Here is a 25,413-nt window from a genome sequence, read left to right on the forward strand (position 1 = left end):
CATGAAGAATCAAATGATCAACAAGTATACAACAGATACAGTCCACTACAGATATCAGATCAGTAATTACAGAAATAACCCAGAACACCTTATGAACAGAAATATACAGTCAACAGATCATCTTAAGACAGGGACGCATATTTTCTTTCTGTGACCTGCGACTGGACGCAGTCTACCTTCCACTGTTCTGCGTGCCGACGCACTGTTCCTCTATGCTTTGCTGCGACCGGCGCACCCAGAAACACTATCGCGCCGCGTCTTTTGCTTCAGAGACGCACCCAATAACACAGTCACGCCGCGTCCTTTGCCTCCGAGACGCACCTGAGCCTTTACTGTACTGCGTCCCGGCGCACTTTCCCTTCACTGAACCTGCGTCCCTTCAGATATAAAAGATATGAGGACTTCAGAACCAACCCAAACACTCAGATCCACAGATCTGATCATGCGCCATAGAGATCACAGTCCATTAGAAGATTCGCCTTCATAGATCTGGACTAGATCTCACCAAAAGATATTCAACCAAGATGATACTTAATCCAAATGAACTCCTTTGCTTTATATAGGCAAGCTTCTCCCCAAAACATGGAACAATACCACGAGCCGACACCATAGAAACACAAAAACGTCGGCTAGATACCACGCAAGAAACCCCCACGTGCTTTTCTCTGCCTTGAAATGTGTGCACTGGGCGGACGCACCTCCTGAACGGCTGGCCGGCGTCCCTGGACGCGGGTTCTGTATGGTATACCTGCGGGGACGCACTTGCTGAACATATTTCCTGCGTCCTTCTTGATTTATCACCTGAAAGGGTTTGCCATCAAGGACAACACCTGAATCATAATGCCAACAATCTCCCCCTTTGGACTTGATGGCAACCACATAATCTTCAGCTTCATTCTCCCCCTTTGACATCAAGAGCAAAGGGTATGCTCCCCCTATGCTCATGCATCTCCAGATCTGTAACCAGAAATCCATCATGAAGGAGATAGAGACATATTGCAGCTATTTCCAAGATCTCCTTTTCCATAATGCCAACAATGCATTATGTGCTCCCCCTGAGCCTATACCACCAATAGGAAGATGATCAACAGTAAGATGATGTATCAACAACCCCCAGCTTTTGCCTGAGGTATTCAAAAGTGTCCCTGGGCAATGGTTTGGTGAAAATATCAGCAACTTGTTCCTTAGAAGGAACATACTCCAACTTGACCTTCTGTTCAAGTACTTGTTCCCGGAGAAAATGGTACTTGATTGGTATGTGCTTGGTTTTTGAATGCATAACCGGATTCTTTGAGATGTTGATTGCACTTGTGTTGTCACATAAGATAGGGATTGGAGGAGTACAAGTGATTTGATAATCCTGCAAATTCTGCATCATCCAAAGGAGTTGGGTGCAACAAGATGCAGCAGCAACATATTCTGCTTCAGCTGTAGACAAGGCAATTGAACTCTGTTTCTTGCTGAACCAAGAGACCAGTCTGGGACCCATAAAGAACGCACCACCACTTGTGCTTTTCCTGTCATCCACGCTTCCGGCCCAATCTGCATCTGTATAGGCATGAAGAGTAAGATCTGTATCTCTAGGATACCATAAGCCATAATTTTGAGTCCCTTGAAGATATTTGAAAATTCTCTTCACTGCTTGAAGATGAGTCTCCTTTGGATTTGCCTGAAATCTTCCAACTATTCCAACTGCATGCATGATGTCTGGTCGGGTACCTGTCAAATATAGTAAACTTCCAATCACAGATCTGTAGGTTGGTTGATGTACTGCTGCAGATTCATCATTTGCACTGAGACTACATCCTGTGACCATGGGTGTACATACTGGTTTTGCATCTTCCATGCCATATTTCTTCAAAATCTGCTTGAGATACTTGGTTTGAGATAAAAAGATTCCTCCTTCCTTCTGTTGGATTTGCAAACCAAGGAAATATGTCAGTTCTCCTAGCAAGGACATTTCAAATTCTTTCTGCATGACTGAGGCAAAGCTTTGACTCATAGATTCTTCATTGCTGCCAAAAATAATGTCATCTACATACACAACAAGTATTAGCAATTTGTCATTTTCAACTTTTATATACAGATTGCTATCTGCTGAACCTTTTAAGAAACCTTGTTGATGAAGATATTTGTCCAACCGGTAGTACCAAGCCCTTGGAGCTTGTTTGAGACCATAGAGAGCCTTTTTCAATCGGCATACAAGATTTGGATCATTTCCAAGAATGAACCCATCTGGCTGTTCAATGTACACTTCTTCTTCCAAGTCTCCATTCAAAAAGGCTGATTTCACATCCATTTGAAATACTTTGAAGTTCTGAAAACTTGAGAGAGCAAGGAACATTCGGATGGCCTCAAGTCTTGCAACAGGAGCAAAAGTTTCTTCAAAGTCTATTCCTTCTTGCTGCGCATACCCTTTACAGACGAGTCTGGCTTTGTTTCTAATTACTTCTCCATTTTCATTCAATTTATTTTTGAAGACCCATTTTGTTCCAATAACATTCTTATCTTTTGGTCTAGGAACCAGCTCCCAAGTGTTGTTCTTTTCGATTTGCTCAAGTTCTTCATCCATTGCTTTCACCCAACATTCATCTTTGCATGCCTCTTTCACATTTTGTGGTTCGGTGGAGGAAAGTAATGCCAAATAGCTTGAAGCTTCTGCAACTGTTCTTCTAGTTTGTATACCTGCTTCTTTTTGTCCCATGATCTGAGATTCTGGATGGTTCTTCTGAACATATCTGGATGGAGTCTTTTCTTCTATTCTTGTCCGTTCTTCTGCTTCTTCGTGAGGTTCTTCTTGAGATTCTTCTTGAGGTTCTTCTTCTTCATCATTCTGTCTTTGAGGGTAGCTCTCATCTTCTTCGATGTCTTCACGATGTATTTGCCTAGGAATATATCCCTTTTCATCAACCACTACATCAATGCTGTCAACAATTCTGCCAAGTCTTTTATTGTAGCATTTGTATGCTTTGCTATGTGGAGAATAGCCAAGAAGAATGCCTTCATCTGCTCTAGGATCAAGTTTGCCAAGCTGCTCCTCAGTATTCTTGATATAGCATTTGCTCCCAAATATTTTGAAGTGCTTTACCGAAGGAGTTTTACCACTCCAGAGCTCATGAGGGGTTTGAGTGCTGTTCACCCGGACATTTGTCTTGTTGAGAATAATAACCGCAGTATGTGCAGCCTCACCCCAGAAGGTTGCGGGGGTTCCTGATTCATCAAGCATAGCACGAGCCATTTGTTGGATTGTTCTGTTCATTCTTTCAACAACTCCATTTTGCTGAGGCGTTCTAGCTGTAGAGAATTCTCTCCTTATCCCATGTTCATCACAGAAATCGAAAAATTCATTTGAAGTAAATTCCCCACCTCTGTCAGATCTGAGGCACTTAATTTTGTGACCTGATTCATTTTCAGCCAAGGCTTTGAAGGTTTTGAATTTTTCAAATGCTTCATCTTTGTGCTTCATAAGACCTAACCAAACAAACCTGGAGAAATCGTCAATAAATAATATCAAGTATTCCTCTCCTCTAGGTGTTCTTTTTCTGAATGGTCCACATACATCTGTATGTACTAGCTCAAGAGGCATGCTGGCTGATCCTTCTTTCTCTGGAAGGTTAGTTCTGGTTTGTTTTCCAAACTGACATGATCTGCATATGGTGTTGTCAGGAATTTTGATATCTGGAAGATCGCGAACTGCCTGATATTTGCAAGCTTTCCTTATTTGTGAGAAGCTTAGATGTCCCAACCTTCGATGCCATAACCAGTGCTCTTCATTCTTGCTTAGATAGCATTGTTGTTGTCCTTCATCAAATATGTATAGATTATTTGGAGTTCTCTTTCCTTTGAGAACTGTTTTACCTGTATCAATATCACGAACAAGGCATCCATTTGATCTGAGTATGACCTCGGTTCTTTGATCACACATCTGGCTGACACTTAGTAGATTATGCTTCAATCCATCAACAAACAAAACATTTCCAACCTTAACATCTTCTTTTAAAGGAGCAATACCTTTTCCTTTTATAGTTGCAGGAGTATCATTTCCAAAAGAGACTTTCTTTCCCTTTTCTAAATTAGAATAAGACTCAAGTTTTTCTTTATCACCTGTCATATGCTTCGAACATCCACTGTCAATGTACCATAGATTTTCTTGTCCTTCTGCATAAAATGCTATCCCACATCTTTCTGTTTGAGGTTCCTTTATTCTCCATGTTTTGGCGCCTGAGGCTTGTTCCTTTTTCTGCTCTTGTACCTTTCTTTCCGGAAACCTGCTTCTGCATTCAAAGTCTTTATGTCCAAAATTATTGCAAATAGAACATTCAACTTCATTTTCAAGAGCTGAAAAGTTGTTATAGGTCCTTTTTGTAATCCCTGTCATACTTCTTTGTTTTTGAGCTTCCCTAGTCATGATTGTTTTATACGCAACACATTGAGCTGCTTTGTGACCAAAGTTATGGCAAGAAAAGCATTGTCCATTGAAGAAGCTTCTGCGATTATTGGATCTACCAGCCAACTGATTGTAATTTCTATTTTCATCTATTCTTGAACCAAATTGAGAAGATTTTACCTGTGGCTGGTTGTGGCTTTTGTTTACCCTTAAGCTGGATTGCCCCTGATAGTTTCTGCTTGACATTTGTCCCTGCTTTACCTGATGATCTTCCTTGTGCTCTTGCTCATTTCTTCTTGCTGCATCAAGATAACTTTTTGAAGTGGATGCTTGAGAAGTTTCTCCATTATAGCCCAAACCTGTCTTATTTAGTGGAGACCGCTGCACACTGATAATCTCATCCAAAGTTTCAGATCCTTTGACAAACTTGAGATTAATAGTTTTTGTTTTCTCAATTTCTTTTCTAAGACCAACAATTTCACCTTCTAATTTTTCAAGATGTTTTTCCTTTTCATCAATTTGGAATTGTAGAGTATCAATAATCATGTTCTTTTCTTCTATGCATCTCTTGAGTCTAGTAATTTCATCATAAAGGTTATCCACATCTACAGCATCCTCATAATCATCATCTTCAAATGCCATTAACAACCTATATTTATTACCTTGTTCATCTTCATCACTGTTTGATAAGCCATCACTATCTTCATGGGTGTAGTAGCTTTTCTTATTTGCGCTTTGTTTCTTGTTCCATCTAACTGGTTCCTTTCCTTTATCCTTATAAGAGCATTTTGCAGCATAATGACCTACTCTTCCACAAGCAAATCATTTGAAAGGTAGCTTACCTCTGAACCTTTCAGAACCTCTTTGAAGATTTCTGACAAAATTTGATTCTTCTTCCTCTTCTTCTGGATCATGGCTTGCTTCATAGTAATCTTCTTTGCCTGATGCTTTAAAAGCAGCCTCCCTTCTGTCTGATGGTCCTCCCTTTCTCATTTCATAAGCAGTTAGAATTCCATGTAGCTGAGACATAGTAAGAACACGGAGATTTTCTTTTTCTTCTATTGCAGATACCTTGGATTCAAACTTGGGGGATAATGATCTTAGAATCTTTTGAACTACTAGAGACTCCTTTACTTCTTCACCCAAATTTTTCATACAATTTACAATCTCATCTACCCGAAGAAAATAATTAGCCACACTTTCATCATTATACATCTTGAGAGTCTCATATTGAATTCTGAGAGTTTGAAGTTTGGCTTGTTTTACCTGTTCATCTCCTTCATAGCTTGTGATCATTTTGTCCCATATTTCTTTTGCTGATTTGAAGTGCATTACCTTCATGAATTCTGTTTGGGATATACTTCCTAATAGAGTACTGACTGCTTTTGCATTTGTTTCATACTTCTTTTTCTCAGCTGGATCTGTAGGAGTAGCTGAAGGAAAAGCATAGCCTGTTTCTACAATGTCCCAAACTTCAGTACCAAGAGATTGAAGATATGCAGTAACTCTTACCTTCCAATAATTGAAGTTTGTCCCATCAAAAACTGGTGGCCTGATTGATGCTTCTCTCTCGTAGTTGCTCATGATGAACGATCTACCTTCAAGCGATCAAGATTTTCTGAAGGACCTGCTCTGATACCAATTGTTGGAAATAATACTGAGAGGGGGGGTGAATCAGTATTATCAAGCAATTTACCAAATCTTCCTTATTTGATCTTTTGAATTATTCTTGCATATCAGTACCATAAAATAATGAGCATGAATAAAGAAAATAGACAGTCACACCAAAGAACACAAGATGTAAGGTGGAAACCCAATGCGGGAGAAAACCACCTGCTGCAATATGTCTCTATCTTCTTTCAAGAAATTCTTTTTACAATGATTTTGTACTGGTGCAGTCCTTTACCAGCACGCAGGCTGCAACCTGCAGAGAGCTACAACTCTCTCTCGTTTTCCAGTCTCTCCTGGAAGGGAGCTACAACCCCCTACTTCTTTTCATGAAGAATCAAATGATCAACAAGTATACAACAGATACAGTCCACTACAGATATCAGATCAGTAATTACAGAAATAACCCAGAACACCTTATGAACAGAAATATACAGTCAACAGATCATCTTAAGACAGGGACGCATATTTTCTTTCTGTGACCTGCGACTGGACGCAGTCTACCTTCCACTGTTCTGCGTGCCGACGCACTGTTCCTCTATGCTTTGCTGCGACCGGCGCACCCAGAAACACTATCGCGCCGCGTCTTTTGCTTCAGAGATGCACCCAATAACACAGTCACGCCGCGTCCTTTGCCTCCGAGACGCACCTGAGCCTTTACTGTACTGCGTCCCGGCGCACTTTTCCTTCACTGAACCTGCGTCCCTTCAGATATAAAAGATATGAGGACTTCAGAACCAACCCAAACACTCAGATCCACAGATCTGATCATGCGCCATAGAGATCACAGTCCATTAGAAGATTCGCCTTCATAGATCTGGACTAGATCTCACCAAAAGATATTCAACCAAGATGATACTTAATCCAAATGAACTCCTTTGCTTTATATAGGCAAGCTTCTCCCCAAAACATGGAACAATACCACGAGCCGACACCATAGAAACAAAAAAACGTCGGCTAGATACCACGCAAGAAACCGCCACGTGCTTTTCTCTACCTTGAAATGTGTGCACTGGGCGGACGCACCTCCTGAACGGCTGGCCGGCGTCCCTGGACGCGGGTTCTGTATGGTATACCTGCGGGGACGCACTTGCTGAACATATTTCCTGCGTCCTTCTTGATTTATCACCTGAAAGGGTTTGCCATCAAGGACAACACCTGAATCATAATGCCAACAATCTCCCCCTTTGGACTTGATGGCAACCACATAATCTTCAGCTTCATTCTCCCCCTTTGACATCAAGAGCAAAGGGTATGCTCCCCCTATGCTCATGCATCTCCAGATCTGTAACCAGAAATCCATCATGAAGGAGATAGAGACATATTGCAGCTATTTCCAAGATCTCCTTTTCCATAATGCCAACAATGCATTATGTGCTCCCCCTGAGCCTATACCACCAATAGGAAGATGATCAACAGTAAGATGATGTATCAACAACCCCCAGCTTTTGCCTGAGGTATTCAAAAGTGTCCCTGGGCAATGGTTTGGTGAAAATATCAGCAACTTGTTCCTTAGAAGGAACATACTCCAACTTGACCTTCTGTTCAAGTACTTGTTCCCGGAGAAAATGGTACTTGATTGGTATGTGCTTGGTTTTTGAATGCATAACCGGATTCTTTGAGATGCTGATTGCACTTGTGTTGTCACATAAGATAGGGATTGGAGGAGTACAAGTGATTTGATAATCCTGCAAATTCTGCATCATCCAAAGGAGTTGGGTGCAACAAGATGCAGCAGCAACATATTCTGCTTCAGCTGTAGACAAGGCAATTGAACTCTGTTTCTTGCTGAACCAAGAGACCAGTCTGGGACCCATAAAGAACGCACCACCACTTGTGCTTTTCCTGTCATCCACGCTTCCGTCCCAATCTGCATCTGTATAGGCATGTGAGTGTGACACTTGGTTTCAATCTTTGCCTTCGTCAATTGGACGATTGGGATTGGGTCTTGTTAATGGGAAATAGTGATTACTTCATGAGGGTTAGGGTAACTACCCCACCAATCTGGCCAACGAAGGTTCATTGTGATTCAGCTGTGGTGGTGAGCTGGAACTCTGTATTTTGGCATCAAACCTTACTGCACTACCGTCTTACTGTGATTTTCCACTCCATATATGTGATGGCATGAAACACATCCTTGATATCCATTGGTAATTTCATTTAGTAAGAGAATCTTTGTCTTTATCTTCTTCCTACGATTTGGTTCTTTAAGTGCTCAAATGCTAGTTTTTTGCATTCCTTTATTGATTTATTTTAAACCGTACACTTGGCAGGATTACAATCTCTCTAATGAATATAAAGGTTTATGCTCCTACCATAGAGTTCACGTAGCAGAGGTTGGTATCCAAATCTGGCCGCTTGCAAGAACAAAATTGCTGGTAAAACTCTAGTGTAATTCTCTTTGAGATTCTCTCTATGAAATTTTATACATAAAGATATTTTTTAATATAATTTTAGAAGATTATTGATTTTTCTATTTTTTGGTTTATTGAGCTGAGAGGATCATTCTACAATCCAATATAAGGGACATGCGTAAGTATGTCACTTTCTCAAGAAATAATAAAAATAATTTTCACTAATATTAAACCAAAACAAAATTAAATAATCATATAAATAAACAACTAAAAATCTACTAAAGAGCCTCATTCTACAATCGAGTATGAGGGACATGTGTAAGTATGTCACATCCTCAAAAAAATATTAAAAATAATTTTCCCTAATTTCAGCCAAAACAGAAAAAAAAAAAAATTTAAATAACCATATAAATAAATAACTAAAAGTAGAGGCTCATTCTACAATCCAATATAAGTGACATGTGTAAGTATGTCATGTACTCAAAAAATAATAAAATTAATTTTCACTAATGTCAACCAAAAAAACAAAAATAAATAATCACATAAATAGACAATTAAAAATCGATTCGAGGCAAATTTTACAATCCATTATTTCACTTTTACTCTTCAAGTAATAAATAAAATAATTCCATGCCTATCTTAAATAATACGATTTTATCTAACTTTATAGAGTCAAAGTAATTAAACGAAGTTTATATTTCTCTTATAAATATGTCAATATAGAACTTAAATAAATTGCTTGAATATCCATATTAACTAATATATTTCACTTCAGTAGGAACTCTCTCTCTATTATGTGTGTACTAATGTTTGCTTTAGTAAAATATTTCAATGCTTGAAAATAAAAAGAAATTAAACATAAAATAATATAGTTATTTCTTAAAGAGGAAAATGTGTTAGGATGTGGGGGGGGAGCCATATTAAACTTATCATAAACCCATTCCTTCAAAATACAAATGGGTTTGGGTAGGGGAACCAATAACTATTCTGAGCTTCTAGCTACCAAATACCTCATACATTTTGCCTTGAACAAATAGTGCTCGAATGTCTAACTCTTTGGTGACTCAAAAATAGTATGCAACTGGATAAGCAAAAAATCTCATTGCAATGCATACTCATTAAGGAATATATTGGATGATACTCACAGAGTCATCTCAACTTTTGACTCTTTTGCTTGTCAACACATTTACACGGAGCGCAACTTAGCTGTCGACCAGCTATCCAAGGAAGCAACGCACAGGGATGATGATACTTGGATGATACAAGAGGATAAGGATGGTGTTACCTATCAGCACTATCAATAGGCGGTTCATAGATCCAAAAGCATAACTAAAGACTCAATATGAGTTAGAAATTTTTTGTTTTGATCATATGTAAATATTTATATATACTTTTACTCATTTATCACAAAACTATGTCTCCCTACGAAGAGATCAAAATGTTTTTTTTTTTTCTTTTTGATCAGCATGTTCCCTGCCTCGAGTACTATAACACTACTTTTACGTTTTTGGGCAGGCTCTGCGTTACCTTATGCATATGCTCAATATCTACAAAATGTAATTTTCTCTTTTAATAATGAAAATTATGACTTTTTCCATGAGAAAAAAAAAAAAAAGAGGAAAATGTGTAATTCATTCAATTATTAATATAAAATATTAATAATGACAAAATATTCAAAAATACAATATATGTAATGAAAAATTACCGCTATAGATCTATCTTAATCACATATTTACCAAGCACTAGAAGGGATTAAATCTCTTGACATGTACATTTTTTTCAAGTTTGAGATTTGGTCCCTCTCATCTTTTGGTAGATCCGTGGATAAAATGGATCTACCTCCCGACATTTTGGTGTAAATATTGCATTTATACTTCCCGACATTTGTTGGAAATAATACTGAGAGGGGGGTGAATCAGTATTATCAAGCAATTTACCAAATCTTCCTTATTTGATCTTTTGAATTATTCTTGCATATCAGTACCATAAAATAATGAGCATGAATAAAGAAAATAGACAGTCACACCAAAGAACACAAGATGTAAGGTGGAAACCCAATGCGGGAGAAAACCACCTGCTGCAATATGTCTCTATCTTCTTTCAAGAAATTCTTTTTACAATGATTTTGTACTGGTGCAGTCCTTTACCAGCACGCAGGCTGCAACCTGCAGAGAGCTACAACTCTCTCTCGTTTTCCAGTCTCTCCTGGAAGGGAGCTACAACCCCCTACTTCTTTTCATGAAGAATCAAATGATCAACAAGTATACAACAGATACAGTCCACTACAGATATCAGATCAGTAATTACAGAAATAACCCAGAACACCTTATGAACAGAAATATACAGTCAACAGATCATCTTAAGACAGGGACGCATATTTTCTTTCTGTGACCTGCGACTGGACGCAGTCTACCTTCCACTGTTCTGCGTGCCGACGCACTGTTCCTCTATGCTTTGCTGCGACCGGCGCACCCAGAAACACTATCGCGCCGCGTCTTTTGCTTCAGAGACGCACCCAATAACACAGTCACGCCGCGTCCTTTGCCTCCGAGACGCACCTGAGCCTTTACTGTACTGCGTCCCGGCGCACTTTTCCTTCACTGAACCTGCGTCCCTTCAGATATAAAAGATATGAGGACTTCAGAACCAACCCAAACACTCAGATCCATAGATCTGATCATGCGCCATAGAGATCACAGTCCATTAGAAGATTCGCCTTCATAGATCTGGACTAGATCTCACCAAAAGATATTCAACCAAGATGATACTTAATCCAAATGAACTCATTTGCTTTATATAGGCAAGCTTCTCCCCAAAACATGGAACAATACCACGAGCCGACACCATAGAAACACAAAAACATCGGCTAGATACCACGCAAGAAACCCCCACGTGCTTTTCTCTGCCTTGAAATGTGTGCACTGGGCGGATGCACCTCCTGAACGGCTGGCCGGCGTCCCTGGACGCGGGTTCTGTATGGTATACCTGCGGGGACGCACTTGCTGAGCATATTTCCTGCGTCCTTCTTGATTTATCACCTGAAAGGGTTTGCCATCAAGGACAACACCTGAATCATAATGCCAACAACATTTTGGCATCATTGCCGGGGAGGCATTGTAGGATAAGGCATCAACTATTTCTCATGCTTTTCCCTTTCCTTTGCAATTGAATTTCTAGATTAAAGAGATTCCCCTCGCTTGCTGAAGCATACTGGACGACATTCCCAAAGCGCTGACAAGCCATGTTTTCCTTTCTCCAAATGAGTGATTTCCTTTACTACAAAGTGTGATTTATGATTTAATGAAATTTAGTTTTTTTGAGTAATTTTTATTTATGCAAAGTGTGATGCTTGATTTACTTCAATTGAGTTTTTTATGAGCAAATTATTTTACTGCAAAGTGTGTTACTTTTTTTTCCAGGTGTTAACAGGACTTCCAACTAGCAGGAAAATGCCAGGAAATGTGATGCTATTCAAAGAAGTATCTCAAATTCTAGCAGAAGCTAGCGTCTCTACTTCACAAAAAGAACACATCTTGGCATCAATTAGAAATCAGTTGACTCCTCTGGAAGAAGGGAATCATGAAGCACCATGACATCTTCCTAGGGTGACCAAGAAGGTATGGGTCATGCTTGATGAGGAGAAGTCATCAGAAGCAGAGATTGAATAACACCAACCTGATCCAGCGTGCACTTTGCACCAGATGCTAACCATGAATCAAATGACCAAGAGGATATGGATCCCATAGAATCTTGGTTTCATACGACTTCCAGTATTCATCCCTCCCTTATCATTCAATAGTTTGTAGCATCCAATCAATTAATGCAGCTGGTGCCTCATGTTCTATTATTTTCTCGCATATACTTTATAAATTTGAACATGAATATGATTATCCTCTTCTTGTGCACTTGGTTTTACTGGAAGTCCTCTTATACTTAAAAGGGAGTCTTTCGCTTCTTAGGGTAGAGCCATGAAGAAAGTTGCCACAACAATGCAATTGGGGTTTTGACTTTCAAAGCATAACCACTAAAACTACTTTTAATCTGCATCAGTTTTTAACACACACATTTGTGACAAATCTAGTTGAGTATGATTCACTCTAATACCTCATGATTTTTCAAAAGTAACCATGATAAATGACTCTAATAAGGTTTTCATCTGAGATATATATTTCAGTTTCCATAGAAGGCACTATAAGCGAGCCCCCTATGGTGGACCACTCTTGTAAAGATCATAATAAGCTATTCATGAGACACTAGCATTATTAACTTAAAGAATCTTTCATTCATTAGCTAGGATATTTTTAATAAGTCTTTGGGGTAGAGGGACTAGCTAGTAATGATTATTCATTAAAAACTTTTCACACAATCCCGTACTATTAAGGAGTAGATCCGCCTCCCTACTTATTAAATAACCTTCAATGTTAATTACAACCAGAATTTATAAAAGAATTATGGGAGGATAGGAGGTCTCATGGTGAGCCAACCTATTAGCTTTGCTATGCAACGCTGACTTTCTAAGGTAAGAAAGAAGCGTGGTCTATTTGGTTGTGTCCAAAGGGGGCTCACATTGGTCACCTTTCCCTTTCTTCCTTCACCCCACTCACCTCTAAACCTTTCCCATTCCCTAAATAAACCTTCTAAAATCCGATAAAGTCCCCTTCAGCCCCAGCGCTAAGTGCAAAGTCAAACCAACCATAAAATCTTACCCATATTCCCTCATGCGCTCATAAACCACTCATCACTTTCCCGCCTTTGATCATTCGCCGATAATCTAAAGGCCCACATTGAACCCAATATAGGTGACCCGCTTGACCAATTTTCACCGTCAGATGCATCTCCGCCCGATCCAACGGTCTTCGCATACATTGCGCCGAGAACTTGATCAAGCAATAGTGCATGATGAGAGCGGTTTTTCTCTCTCATCTGCTGCTACATCTCGATCATTAAGTGGAATCGCTCGGCCCTGAGCATTTACCACTTAGCACCTAAAAGCGGTGCAATGAAAACCGTTATCGCCCGATTAGACCTCCCTTGCCCATTAAATGGCTGTGCAACTCTGTCGCCCAATTACCGTCTGATCTATCTGTTGAAGATCCAACGACCCTAACACACCACGCTCCCATCTTAGCCGATAGCCTCCACCGAGCCATTTCCACCATCCATTTCCCCGATTTGACGATCATGTCTCCCTCTCATCCCAACTGCCCGCATACCCATGCATGCCACATCCTATGACCATTCCATTGCCCGAAGAAGGAGATGACCAGCTCTGCTAGGATCAGTTAGAGTAATATCCCCAACAACGACATTAAACAGAAAGCATGGCTGGAAGGAGAAAAGGACATAGCACTGCACTATAATAGAATTTATCAGTCATGGACTTCAGTGTTTCGAGCATTCCAATCGCCTAAAGGATAGCATAGCAGTTGTATAGATCAGATTTGCACACTAAAGCAAGCAAGCTCGTTCAAAGACTCCATTGGGCAGTTAAATGCAGTTGGTGGTCAATTAAGACCCCTCCATACCTAAATGGCCAGGCCCCATAGTAATGTAAACTTATAAATATCCATAAGAAAGATGTAATCAAGGTTGGCATTTGATGTAAGGTTCAACTTCTAGAGACTGTAGAGATTTTGTCACTTGCAGAATCTGATCTTCATTTTCAGCAAATACAAGCTTCTTTTGTTGTTAAGTGCTCACTGTCCATTTTCCTGTATTCTAAGCTTGTACCTCATATGCTCTGTTCTTGATCTCTTGATGTTTAGCACTAGATAACTATCATCTTATCTCTGTGTGAGAATCTTCAATGCATCACTGAATAGGTTGCTGAGGTTCCTTTCTATCTAATGTAGGAGAGATGTCATCGTGTCTTTGCATTAATAGATTAGATTTGGAGGTTTCTATACTAGTTGCAGCCTGCCATCACATGGTCTAGTGTATCTGCTGGTGTGGTTAGTATTCTCCATATTCACCTAATATATAAACTATGAGCATTGGTGGTCTAAAGCCTTGTAGTCTGAGGGTGTTCATGCATGTCTGGAGTGAAACAGAGTAGAAGTGGTTATATGGCTTGAACCAAACCATCATTCCTTCCATTGAACATTGCAACAATAGTTGAATTTATATGTTACGAGGCATCTCCGAGCTACAACCTAGGATAGTTTCTTGGAATCCTAACATAATTGGCCCCGTTGCCGAGGAGAGGAGATTGAAGCTCAGCTTCCCCTGGGAGAATGACATAGATCCAGCTTTGATGATAGAAAAATTCTCGACACATTTTTGGTTGTAATCATCTATCTAGCGACTCTACTGGAGTACTAACCTTTTGGTGACTCCACATCACAGTTCTGGCTCAGTTTGTGAGACATACTCGAAAAAATCCTCAGAAATAACCAACTGACCTAGTACCTGACCCTGAGAATATTGTCTAGCAGAGAAAGATGTCACGAAAGGGAGCATCAGGATCAAGTAAGCCTAAAAAATCTTATGTATCTCTGCCAGAAAGGCTTGTAACAGAGCATCGACATGTCGAAAATATAGCCTCTCATACTAGCAATGAAGAAATATTCTAAGAGAATCATAAAGCTCCCATTCCTTTAGGTTCTGCTTGGATATCAGTCCAAAGGAAACCTCCCCTCTTGTACATCATATTCCTTTAGCCCTGTCATTCATTTCTCATCTTTCTATCATCCAAATTTCCAGTACCCTTCCATCTACCCTAGTCATGGCATGCCCACAAGTGCCCACCAAAATGGAAAGAATCATAGCTGCTAGGTATGGACTGCTGGTCCTGCCTATTCCTTTGAATTCCATGTCTGCAGGAGAATATCATAAATACATGCCTAAGTTAACTAGTACAAAGGGAGTAACAGCTGAAGAGCACCTTCAATCTTTTGATAGCTATTCTGATAACCTAGATATCGGTGAAGATGATGTGTGGATGAGAGTATTTGTCCAAAGCTTTGATTGAGATGCTAGAAAGTGGTTCAGAGAGCTGTCCCCTAGGTCTATAGCAGACATTGAAGCATTATATGATGTGTTTTCAAAGCATTTGGGAGATAAGAAATACCTGCTATACTACCATACTGAGTTTGGAAGCCTGAAAAGGGAAAATGGGCAGTCATTGTCTAATTTTAATAAAAGATTCAATCGTATGTATAGCAAGATACCAGTTGAAGTCAAGCCTACACCCACCTCCGCCAAACTCACCTATGCCAATGCCTTTGATTCTGATTTCTGCTTGCTATTAAGAGAGAGGAGATGTGCTTCTCTAGCTAAAATGCAAGATGTAGCCTTGGAGGCAGAATCCAATATCATGGCTGTAGAGAAACTCAAAGGACATGTTGATAGAAGGAGGCAAAGAGGTGAGTCTTCCTCTTCTTCTTCATATTCAAAACCCAAAATAGACAAAAAGACTAAAGTGATAGAGTCATTGGCTGCTGAAATATCGAAACTGAAGGTTGAGCAGAGTTCTAGGAAAGCAAGGCTTCCTAATACATTTGCTCCTAGAAATCCAAATCCATTCAGAAGAGCAAATGAACAATTGTAGATCATTCAGAGGGGCGAAGAGGCCAGTGAAGAACAACAGGTTAAGACTCCTTTCCAGAATGCAGTCATTGAGAAGGAGCAATTTGATGAAGAGGATGAGATTCACTGCATGGAAGACAAGGGCAATGCTACCTTTTTGACATTAGCTGCCTACGAGGAGTCATTACTCAGGGACCAGACTAGTCATGAGTGGGATAGAGAAGTTGTTCTACAGACTGAAGTCCAACAAAGAGATAACTTGAGCTCAAGAACGAGTAATGTCAAAGAGAATCTTACCCAAAGAGCTGTTGTCCCCATAGAGCAGCAGATCAACAAGTAGAAGCGATCGACAACTTATCCCATCATCCTGAAAGCATCAGCTCAAGAGGTAAGAGGCCTTGATAAGTCCCCTTCCCCTTTTAGCTTTGAATTAGAAGTCCAAAAGTTAAAAATATATGTACCTCTGATAGAACTTGTAAAGAGTGAGGTCTTTAAGAAGCCCGTCCTTGATGCCCTTGAGCTGAAAGCTACACAAACATCCAATGTCTATGTGAATTTACAAGATGATAAACCTGTAGTTGTGCTTAGCCCAATAACTAAACCTATTGATGACAATTCCCCATCATTTTATGTCTCCTTGATCGTTCTTGACAAAATCCTCCACAACTGTGTGCTGGATATAGGTGCCAGCCATAATCTGATGCCCAAAGCCATCATGGAAGAGTTAGACCTTGATATTATCAGACCTTATCATGACTTGTTCTCCTTTGATTTGAGGAACGTGAAATGTCTTGGGTTAATCAAAGACTTAGCTATCACCCTAACTCAGATGCACATGAAAAGCATGATGATGGATATTATGGTAGCAGATTTCCCCCTATGTTTGGTATGCTACTTTCTAGAGGGTGGATTAAGAGGTTGGGTGGGACATTGCAAAATGACTTGTCTTATGCCACCATCCTAGTTTTTGGAGGAGAAAGAATAAGACTATAAATGGAAGCCCATCTGGCCTATATCATTAGTGATGAGAAAAATCCCACTAATCATCCCATTTATGCTATGGACACTGATTTTGGAGCATGTATTCTCCAAATTGAAGAATCACATAAGGCCTCGGTGCAACTCAAGAGACCAGTATGCGAGGCCATGGAAGAAGAAGGGAAACATGCTTGGGGTATGTTCTTTGATGGAGCCTGTTCAAGGGATATTGCAGGAGCAAGAGTGATGGTGTCTCCAAAACAAGAAAGCACACATCTGTCTTTTAAACTGACTTTTCAGGTCACCAACAATATAGCAGAGTATGAGGCTCTGATATTGGGCTTAAACACTACCAAAGACATAGGAATCAAAGGCATAAAGGTATTTGGAGATGTTGATCTCATCATTCACCAAGTGAACAAAACATTCCAAGCAAGGCACCCAAGGCTGAAAGCATACAGAGATGAGGTAAATGGAGACTCAAAGATTCTTTTGACAACTTTGTATCTCATATATCCCTAGAGTAAAAAATCAGCTTGTTGATTCCGTTGTTGTGTCTGCTAGCATGTTCATCCCTCCCATGCCCCCTAGATTGGGTTATCAAATCTAGGTAAAATATAGACCATCCTTGCCTGATAATGTCCAACACTAGAAATCTTTTGAGGATGATGATGAAGTAAAGAGGTTTATGCAAGTCATTGATGAATTCTCTGAAATTCAAATTGATCAAGAGAATGAAACCTTGGAAGAATGTCCCCAGCCCCAGCTAAGGAACAGAATTTGCCAAGACATCATTGTTCAGTTGCCTAGCAATCATATACCTAAAGGGCTAGTGCCTCTAGAGAAGTTGTTTGATCATAATGATGTGCCTCATAAGATTTCCCAAAAAGAAAACTAGTCTGCATCCCATAGGCATAACATAGGGAGTCCAGATCATCCAAAGTATATAAATCTCTCCACCCATTTGTCTGCTACCCAAAGTTCTATGTATTGCACCTTAATGAAGCAATTTGCTTATCTCTTTCCCTAGGAATACAGTGATCTTAAAACTTATGACAAAAATATCATCCAGCATAAGATCCCATTGGAGAAAGACACCATTCCTTTCAAACAGAAGCTAAGACCTATAAATCCTTTCTTCCTCCCTCTGATTGAAAAATAAATGAAGAAGTTGTTGGCTGCCAAAATCATAGTTCCCCTGAGATATTCGAAGTGGGTAGCCAACTTGGGAGTGGTGAGGAGGAAAAGTGGAGAAATTAGGTTGTGTGTTGATTTCAGGAACCTGAACAAATGTTCCAGAAACGACAATTATCCCCTGCCAGAGATGGAACATTTGCTACAGAAAGTCTCAGGAGCCAAAGTTATGTCTTTCCTGGATGGATTTTCAGGGTATAACCAAGTTGCTGTACATCGAGATGACCAAGAAAAGACTGCTTTCACCACTCCTTGGGGCACTTTTATGTACTCCAAGATGCCCTTTGGGCTGACGAATGCTGGGGCTACCTTTAAGAGAGCCCTAGATATAGCATTTCTAAGAGAAAAGGATAAGTTTGTTCTCATCTACCTGGATGATATAATAGTATACTCCAGCAGCCATCAAGATCATTTGCAGCATTTGAAGAAAGTGTTTCTAAAGTGCAGAAGGTTTGGGATATCAGTGAATCCTAAGAAGTCACAATTTTCTTTAGAAGAGGGCAAGCTGCTAGGACACATTGTTTCTACTGCAGGTGTCAAGATTGACCCAGAAAGAGTGGAAGTTATACAAACCTTGTCTGCCCAAACATTAAAAAAGGACATCAAATCCTTTTTAGGCAAAATAAATTTTGTAAGGAGGTTTATTCATAGTTTAGCAGAATTGGTAAAGCACATCACCTCTATGTTGAAAAAGGGATCAGAGATCAAATGGATTGATGCAGCAAGAAGATCTTTTGAAGCCATCAAAAGAGCTATTATGGAAGCCCCCACTTTGATCAGCCCAGAATATAGAAAGGAGTTCCGTATCTTCTCCTTTGCTTCCGGTGGCACCCTTGTAGCAGTCTTATTGCAGAAATATGATGGGGATTCAGAGCATCCGGTGTATTTTTCAGCAAAACCTTAAGGGATGCTAAACTAAGGTATGATATTATCAAGAAACAGGCTTATGCTCTTATCAAATCTTTAAAATCCTTCTGAATCTACATTCTGCACTGCAAGGTAATTGCATATGTGCCCTCTGCTTTAGTAAAGGATTTCCCAACACAACCAGATGTTGATGGAAGAAGGGCTAAATGGATTGCAAAGCTTATTGAATTCAACATAGAATTGAAGCCCACTAAGCTTGTCAAGGGCCAGGGCTTTGCTCAGATGATGGTTGAAGAAAATTTCAAAATGCTTGACATAACTTGCATGGGTACAAATTCAGAGGATGTACAAATAGAAGAAGCAATTGTAGGCCAAGGACATGACCAGTTGTTGGCCAAGAATCTAGCTTCTTGTGAATGGTATTCTAGAATAGCTCAATTTTTGTTGAAGCTAGAAGTTCTTCCAGGCCTTAAGGCAAGCCAAGCTAGGACTATTAAGCTCAGAACAACCAAGTTCTGTATTCATGAAAGCTTGCTTTATTGGAGGGATCCATCTAGAATCCTTTTAAGATGTCTGGACAAAGAAAAAACTATCGAGGTCATGCATCAGTTTCATTCCAACATTTGTGGAGGAAAACACTATTGGAAAGCCACAGCCCATAAGATCCTCAGAGCTAGGTATTATTGGCCCACTCTGCTTTCTGATGTCTTTTCATTTGTAAGATCCTATAACAAATGCTAGAGGTTTGAAGGAAAACAACAGTTTAAATCCTTACCCTTGAAGCCAATACATGCCAGTGGCCCTTTCCAACAATGGGGCTTGGATTTCATAGGAGAAATTAATCCACATTCTAGTGGCCAACACAGATGGATCTTAGTAGCCACTGACTACTTCACTAAATGGATTGAGGCCATCCTTACAAGGAAAGTTGATCAGCGTGTTGTCATGAAGTTCTTGACAGAAAACATTTTCACCAGCTTTGGTTGTCCTCACAAATTGGTTACAGACAATGCACCAATAAGAGCCTGATAAGGATAATCAAAAAGCTATTGGAAGACAACAAAATGAACTGGGATTCCAAACTAAAGTTTGCATTGTGGGCTGACAGGGTGACCACCACGAAATCCACAGGGAATTCTTCGTTCAAGCTGATATATGGCATTGAGGCTGTATTCCCAATCCAGTTGACCATCCCTATGGCCAAGTTCTTGCAGGAAGAGCAGAATGAGGAAATGACATGGCAAATAGGATTAGTGACTTGGATGAAGTGCATGAAATCAGAGATCAATTAATTGAAACGTCTGCAACACATCAAAAGAGAATCAAGGAAGCCTTTGACAGAAAGGCAAGTGGACAATTTTCAAATTGGAGACTTGGTTCTTAAATGGGATGCACTGAAGGAAAAGAAAGGCAATCATGGTAAGTTCATTGCTCTGTGGACTAGACCTTCTGTCATTCCTCAGGTCCAGGGGAACAACACTTTCATGCTACAAAGTATGGAAGGAAAAATAGTTTTTGATGGCCAAGTCAATGGGCGGTTTTTGAAAGTTTATGTTAATTAAGCCCTTTAGGCCTCAACATTGTAAATATGTTCTTTTTACAAGTCTTAGTGTAGGATTAATTAGACTCTATGCCCAATGGAACACTAGGAAATATTGCTGATCTTGTTTTTTGTATGAAAGGTAGTGGTCTATGGTTCTTGAAACCTCACAGGGAGGCTTTCATCCCCAAAAGGAGCCAGTGTTAGCCCTGCTATGCAGCGCTGACTTTCTAAGGTCAGAAAGAAGCATGGTCTGTTTGTTTGTGTCCAAAGGGGGCTCACATTGGTCACTTTTCCCTTTCCTCCTTCACCCCACTCACCTCTAAACATTTCCCATTCCCTAAATAAACCTTCTAAAATCCGACAAACTCCCCTTTGTCCCCAGCTCTAAGTGCAAAGTCAAACCAACCATAAAACCTTACCCATATGTCCTCATGAAATCATAAACCCCTCATCACTTTCCCGCCATTGATCATTCCTTGATAATCTAATGTCCCACATCGCATCCGATAAAGGTGACCCGCTTGACCAATTTTCACCATCAAATGCATCTCTGCCCGATCCGACGGTCTTCACATACATCGCACCAACAACTTGATCGAGCGATAGCACGCAATGAGAGCGGTTTTTCTCTCTCATCTGCTGTTACGTTTCGATCATTGAGTGGAATCACTCGACCCCTGGCATTTACCACTTAGCGCCCGAAAGTGGTGCGATGAAAATTGTTACCGCCTGACTAAACCACCCTCGCCCATTAAACGCCCATGCAACTCTATCGCTTGATGACTTTCTGATATGTCTGCTGAAGATCCAACGACTCTAACAAAGCCCGCTCCCATCTCGCTCGATAGCCTCCACCGAGCCATTTCCGCCGTCCATTTCCCCAATCTGACAGTCATCTCTCCCTCTCATCCCAACTGCTCGCGTACCCATGCATCCCACATCCTATGACCATTATGTTGCCTGAAGAAGGAGATGACCAGCTCTGCCAGGATCGATTATAGTAATATCCCAAACAACCACATTAAATAGAAAGAATGGCCAAATGGAGAAGAGGACATAGCATGGCTCTATAATAGAATTTATTGGTCATGGACTTCACTGCTTCGAGCATTCCAACCACCTAAAGGAAAACATAACAGGTGTATAAATCATATTTGCACAGTGAAGCAAGCAACCTCGTTTAGAGACTCCATCAGGCAGTTAAATTTAGTTGGTGGTCAATTAAGACCCCTCCGTACCTAAATGGCCAGGTGCCATAGTAATGTAAACTTATAAATATCCAAAGGAAAGATGTAATCAAGGTTGGCATTTGATGTGAGGTTCAACTTCTGGGGAGTGTAGACATTTTGTCACTTGCAGCATCTCATCTTCATTTTCAACAAATACAAGCTTCTTTTGCTATTAACTGCTCACTGTCCGTTTTCCTCTGTTCTAAGCTTGTACCTGATATGATGTGTTCTTGATCTCTTGATGTTTAGCACTAGATAACTGTCATCTTATCTCTGTGTGAGAATCTTGAATGCATCACTCAATAGGTTGCTGAGGTTCCTTTCTATCTAATGCAAGAGAGCTGTCATCCTGTCTTAGAATTAATAGATTAGATTTGGAGGTTTCTGTACTAGTTGCAGCCAACGATCACATGGACTTCTGTATCTGCTAGTGTGGTTAGTATTCTCCATATTCACTTAATATCTAAACAGTGAGCATTGGTGGTCTAAAGCCTTGTATTCTGAGGGTTTCCATGCATGTCTGGAGTGAAACAGAGTAGAAGTGGTTATCTGGCTTGAACCAAACCATCATTATTTCCATTAAACCTTGCAACAATAGTTGAATTTATATGTTACCAGGCATCTCCGAGGTACAAACTAGGAGAGTTTCTTGGAATCCTAACACAAACTACCACGATCATGGGACCTAACATGTGTGACATTACTCTGTTGGTTAGCAAGCGAGAGTAATGGCTTGTAGCTGAACAGCTAGAAGATAGGAGATCTCATCAAGAACTTACCTATTCATCTGTATTACATCTTGTGAGTGGCACTGCCATCTACTAGTTACCAAGCTAGGACAATGGGCTTCATCTAAAAATAAAATAAGAGAACTCTAAATCTATATCTAGTAAGTGGGACATAGGCATTTCATTGCATTAAAAGACACCCCTACTGAGGCTATAGATGAGTGTGGGCAGTGGGGCCATGTCTGTGGTATTAAAGTTAATTGCATACTATGATTTTCTCAGTTATCCTTCTCTTTCCCTGAAACTCATCATTTTAATTCCTGGACAATGGTTTTAAGATTATTTGAGCATGATGCTTTCAGTTCTATTTTTCATAAATCATGAATGTTTAATGATGTGGTACCCTTAGTGAAGGTAATTCTTTGTACTATATTAAGAAGAAACTTACTTTTGCATCTGGATGACAACAAAATTTAGAGTGTTCTCTAATTGGTACAGGAAGGTGTCATCTTGTTCTACTTTTATTTCCCTTTTCTAGTCTCATAAATCAATTCTTTATGGTATTTACAGTGATGAATTTCTCAATGATGATTACTCACTAGGTTTTGATGGACAACAATGTGTGTTGATGGTGGCTACCTCTAAATAACCACTACATGAACTAGGTACAAGACTTTTATAGTAGGTGCATGAATGTTGTGGTAGTCTTCTTGAAATTGCACCTTTTCAACAAATATTTGATTTTTTTTTTTATCATGAATGTTAATAAGACTCTGGGTAGAGGTAAGATCTATAAAATCTATGACAAGTAGGGAGTCCGTTTGAAACAAGACAATAGGTATGTGATTTCTATCGTAATGGTGCAATACTCTTTTTCCATAATCTATGGTACAAAGCATTTCTTTCATGTACATGATCTTGTTACATTGCAATTTTGTCATTCATGCACTCGATACTTTCATAAGGACTGTCACATGGTTCTAGTTGGCACTGTAATAGTAATGTTGCAGACTTAATGAATGCTTTAAAAATGAAGACATCCCATGATATCTTAATATTTCCTTGCTGATATTTTTGCTCACATTTTTATCAAGAACCATAGTATGATCTTTAAACATTCCCCCTTGGTTCTTCCATGGTTTTATAAACTTATGGTTTGGCTTGCATGAGGACATGCAAGAAGGAGAGTGTGGGGGAGTGTTGAGATTCTGTTTTGTCTAGATTTTCACACTTCTTTTTTGAATAACTCTATCCTTGTACTAAGTGTTTATAATCATTATTAAGTTATTATTTAGAGGCATTTAGAGCTGACAATTATTGATCTATGAACTCTTTGTGTTTTGTTAATTTGAAGAGTATTTAATGTGAAAATGTCATTAATGTTAGGCTCTTTTGTGGCAGGTGTTAACAGTTCCTATATGAGCAGTTCCTACACCAACATTCCTGCACCAGTTATGCCTGCACCAACATTCCTGCACCAGTTGTGCTTGCACCAACATTCCTGCACCAATTTGGGGTTTCCATACATTGATACATTTCTAGGGAAATATGAAAGAGGTTTTTGTTCAAAATGTTCTTTCAACAATTCCACATAAGTCAATATACACCCAGGTGGTATAGAATTATATTTAGGGAATAATTTATGCCTCAACCTTAAATTCACAACACTTTCCCAACTGCCAACTTCCTCCTCTTTTTTTGTGCAGATGAAGGTGGATAGGTAAATTCCTGAACATGGGTTTTGGTCCCAGTATAGAAAATTGACTACGCCTTAAAAATGTTTCTAAAATTCATAATAGTATAAAAATTACCTAAGGTTATTTGAGGCAGTTTTATAAAGAGAGACTGTTTTTCCAAATCTCAGATTTCACAAGATCCAAATCATCAGTTTTGGGCATGATTTCTGAGGAGATGGAGTTGAACTAGAAAATTATGAGAACAGTTATTGTTGTAAACATAACAAAATAGGTTTCCTCCAACAAAATTTCCCAAATTCGTAATGGTTAAGGATATACAAAGTGTTCTTTGGAGGAAGTTTGTTAAAAATATAAGTTCTTCCAGAATTGTATAAAACGGCCAGATTTGGGAAATTCATGCTAGGTATTGATTTCTTCAATAGGGAAATAGTTTTACTGATACTCTATTGATGAAGATCAATTGGGATTCAATCTCCATGTTGTTTGCCAAGAGAATTGTCATGTAGAAGTATTATAAAAAGAGAGGAATTATGTAGGTATAGAGGATGGCATATTACATTTTGTAAATCGTATTTCATTGTAGAAGGAGGATCGATTATGATAGTGCAGGGAAGGAGGAGAAACACACCAGTGGTATGATCCCTCGAGGGGACCACTGGAGCCAACACAAAGTTATTGAATGAATTTTTAATAGGCCTTTTCACAATGAATGTATTTGGAATTTAATTTTGAATTATGGTTTCTACCATGAAATGAATTTCTATAGCATTCAATTATGAGTTTTTTTCTCCATATTGTGATAATACTATGATTTAAATTTGTACAAGGGCAACTTGCTAGGTGGTTGGGCCCACCATCCAGTCTATTGCCCCAAACCTCTTAGAATTCTTTTGCTGTATTTTATTTTCTACATAGCGTGTGAGTGTGATAAGATATATGTCTACAATTTCATTTCACATTTTTTCTTCTTTCTCTGGTCATTTGGTTTTTGATTTAATTCCATAATTTATTTTCCATTATTCTGGTCATTTGAGTTCGATGATGTAGTTGTTCTTTTCAAATGTATTTTTATGAAGGTTGAGGTTAAGTAGCAGAGGATAGATAGAAAATGTTTTTATTGCTATATCTCTCATTTTTATTATGAATTTAGTATGATACTTGCCCTGATCTCATTGCTTCATAATAAGGTTTACTTTCAGGATATTATCGTCAACGAAACAAGTGATGAGTAACAATTCTGG

The 25,413-nt window shown here is 39.4% G+C and overlaps 1 pseudogene; it reads right to left on the reverse strand.

The window, feature by feature from the left end:
- The window catches only part of LOC149194977 (putative receptor-like protein kinase At1g80870), a 73,002-nt pseudogene extending 51,588 nt beyond the window's left edge, over positions 1 to 21,414 (reverse strand).
- Between the last annotated feature and the right edge of the window lie 3,999 nt (positions 21,415 to 25,413).

Source organism: Pinus tabuliformis, chromosome 2_2 (genome assembly GCF_031772625.1).
Source record: "Pinus tabuliformis cultivar Carrire ecotype Pingquan chromosome 2_2, CPIR1, whole genome shotgun sequence".
NCBI classification, from domain to species: Eukaryota; Viridiplantae; Streptophyta; class Pinopsida; order Pinales; family Pinaceae; genus Pinus; species Pinus tabuliformis.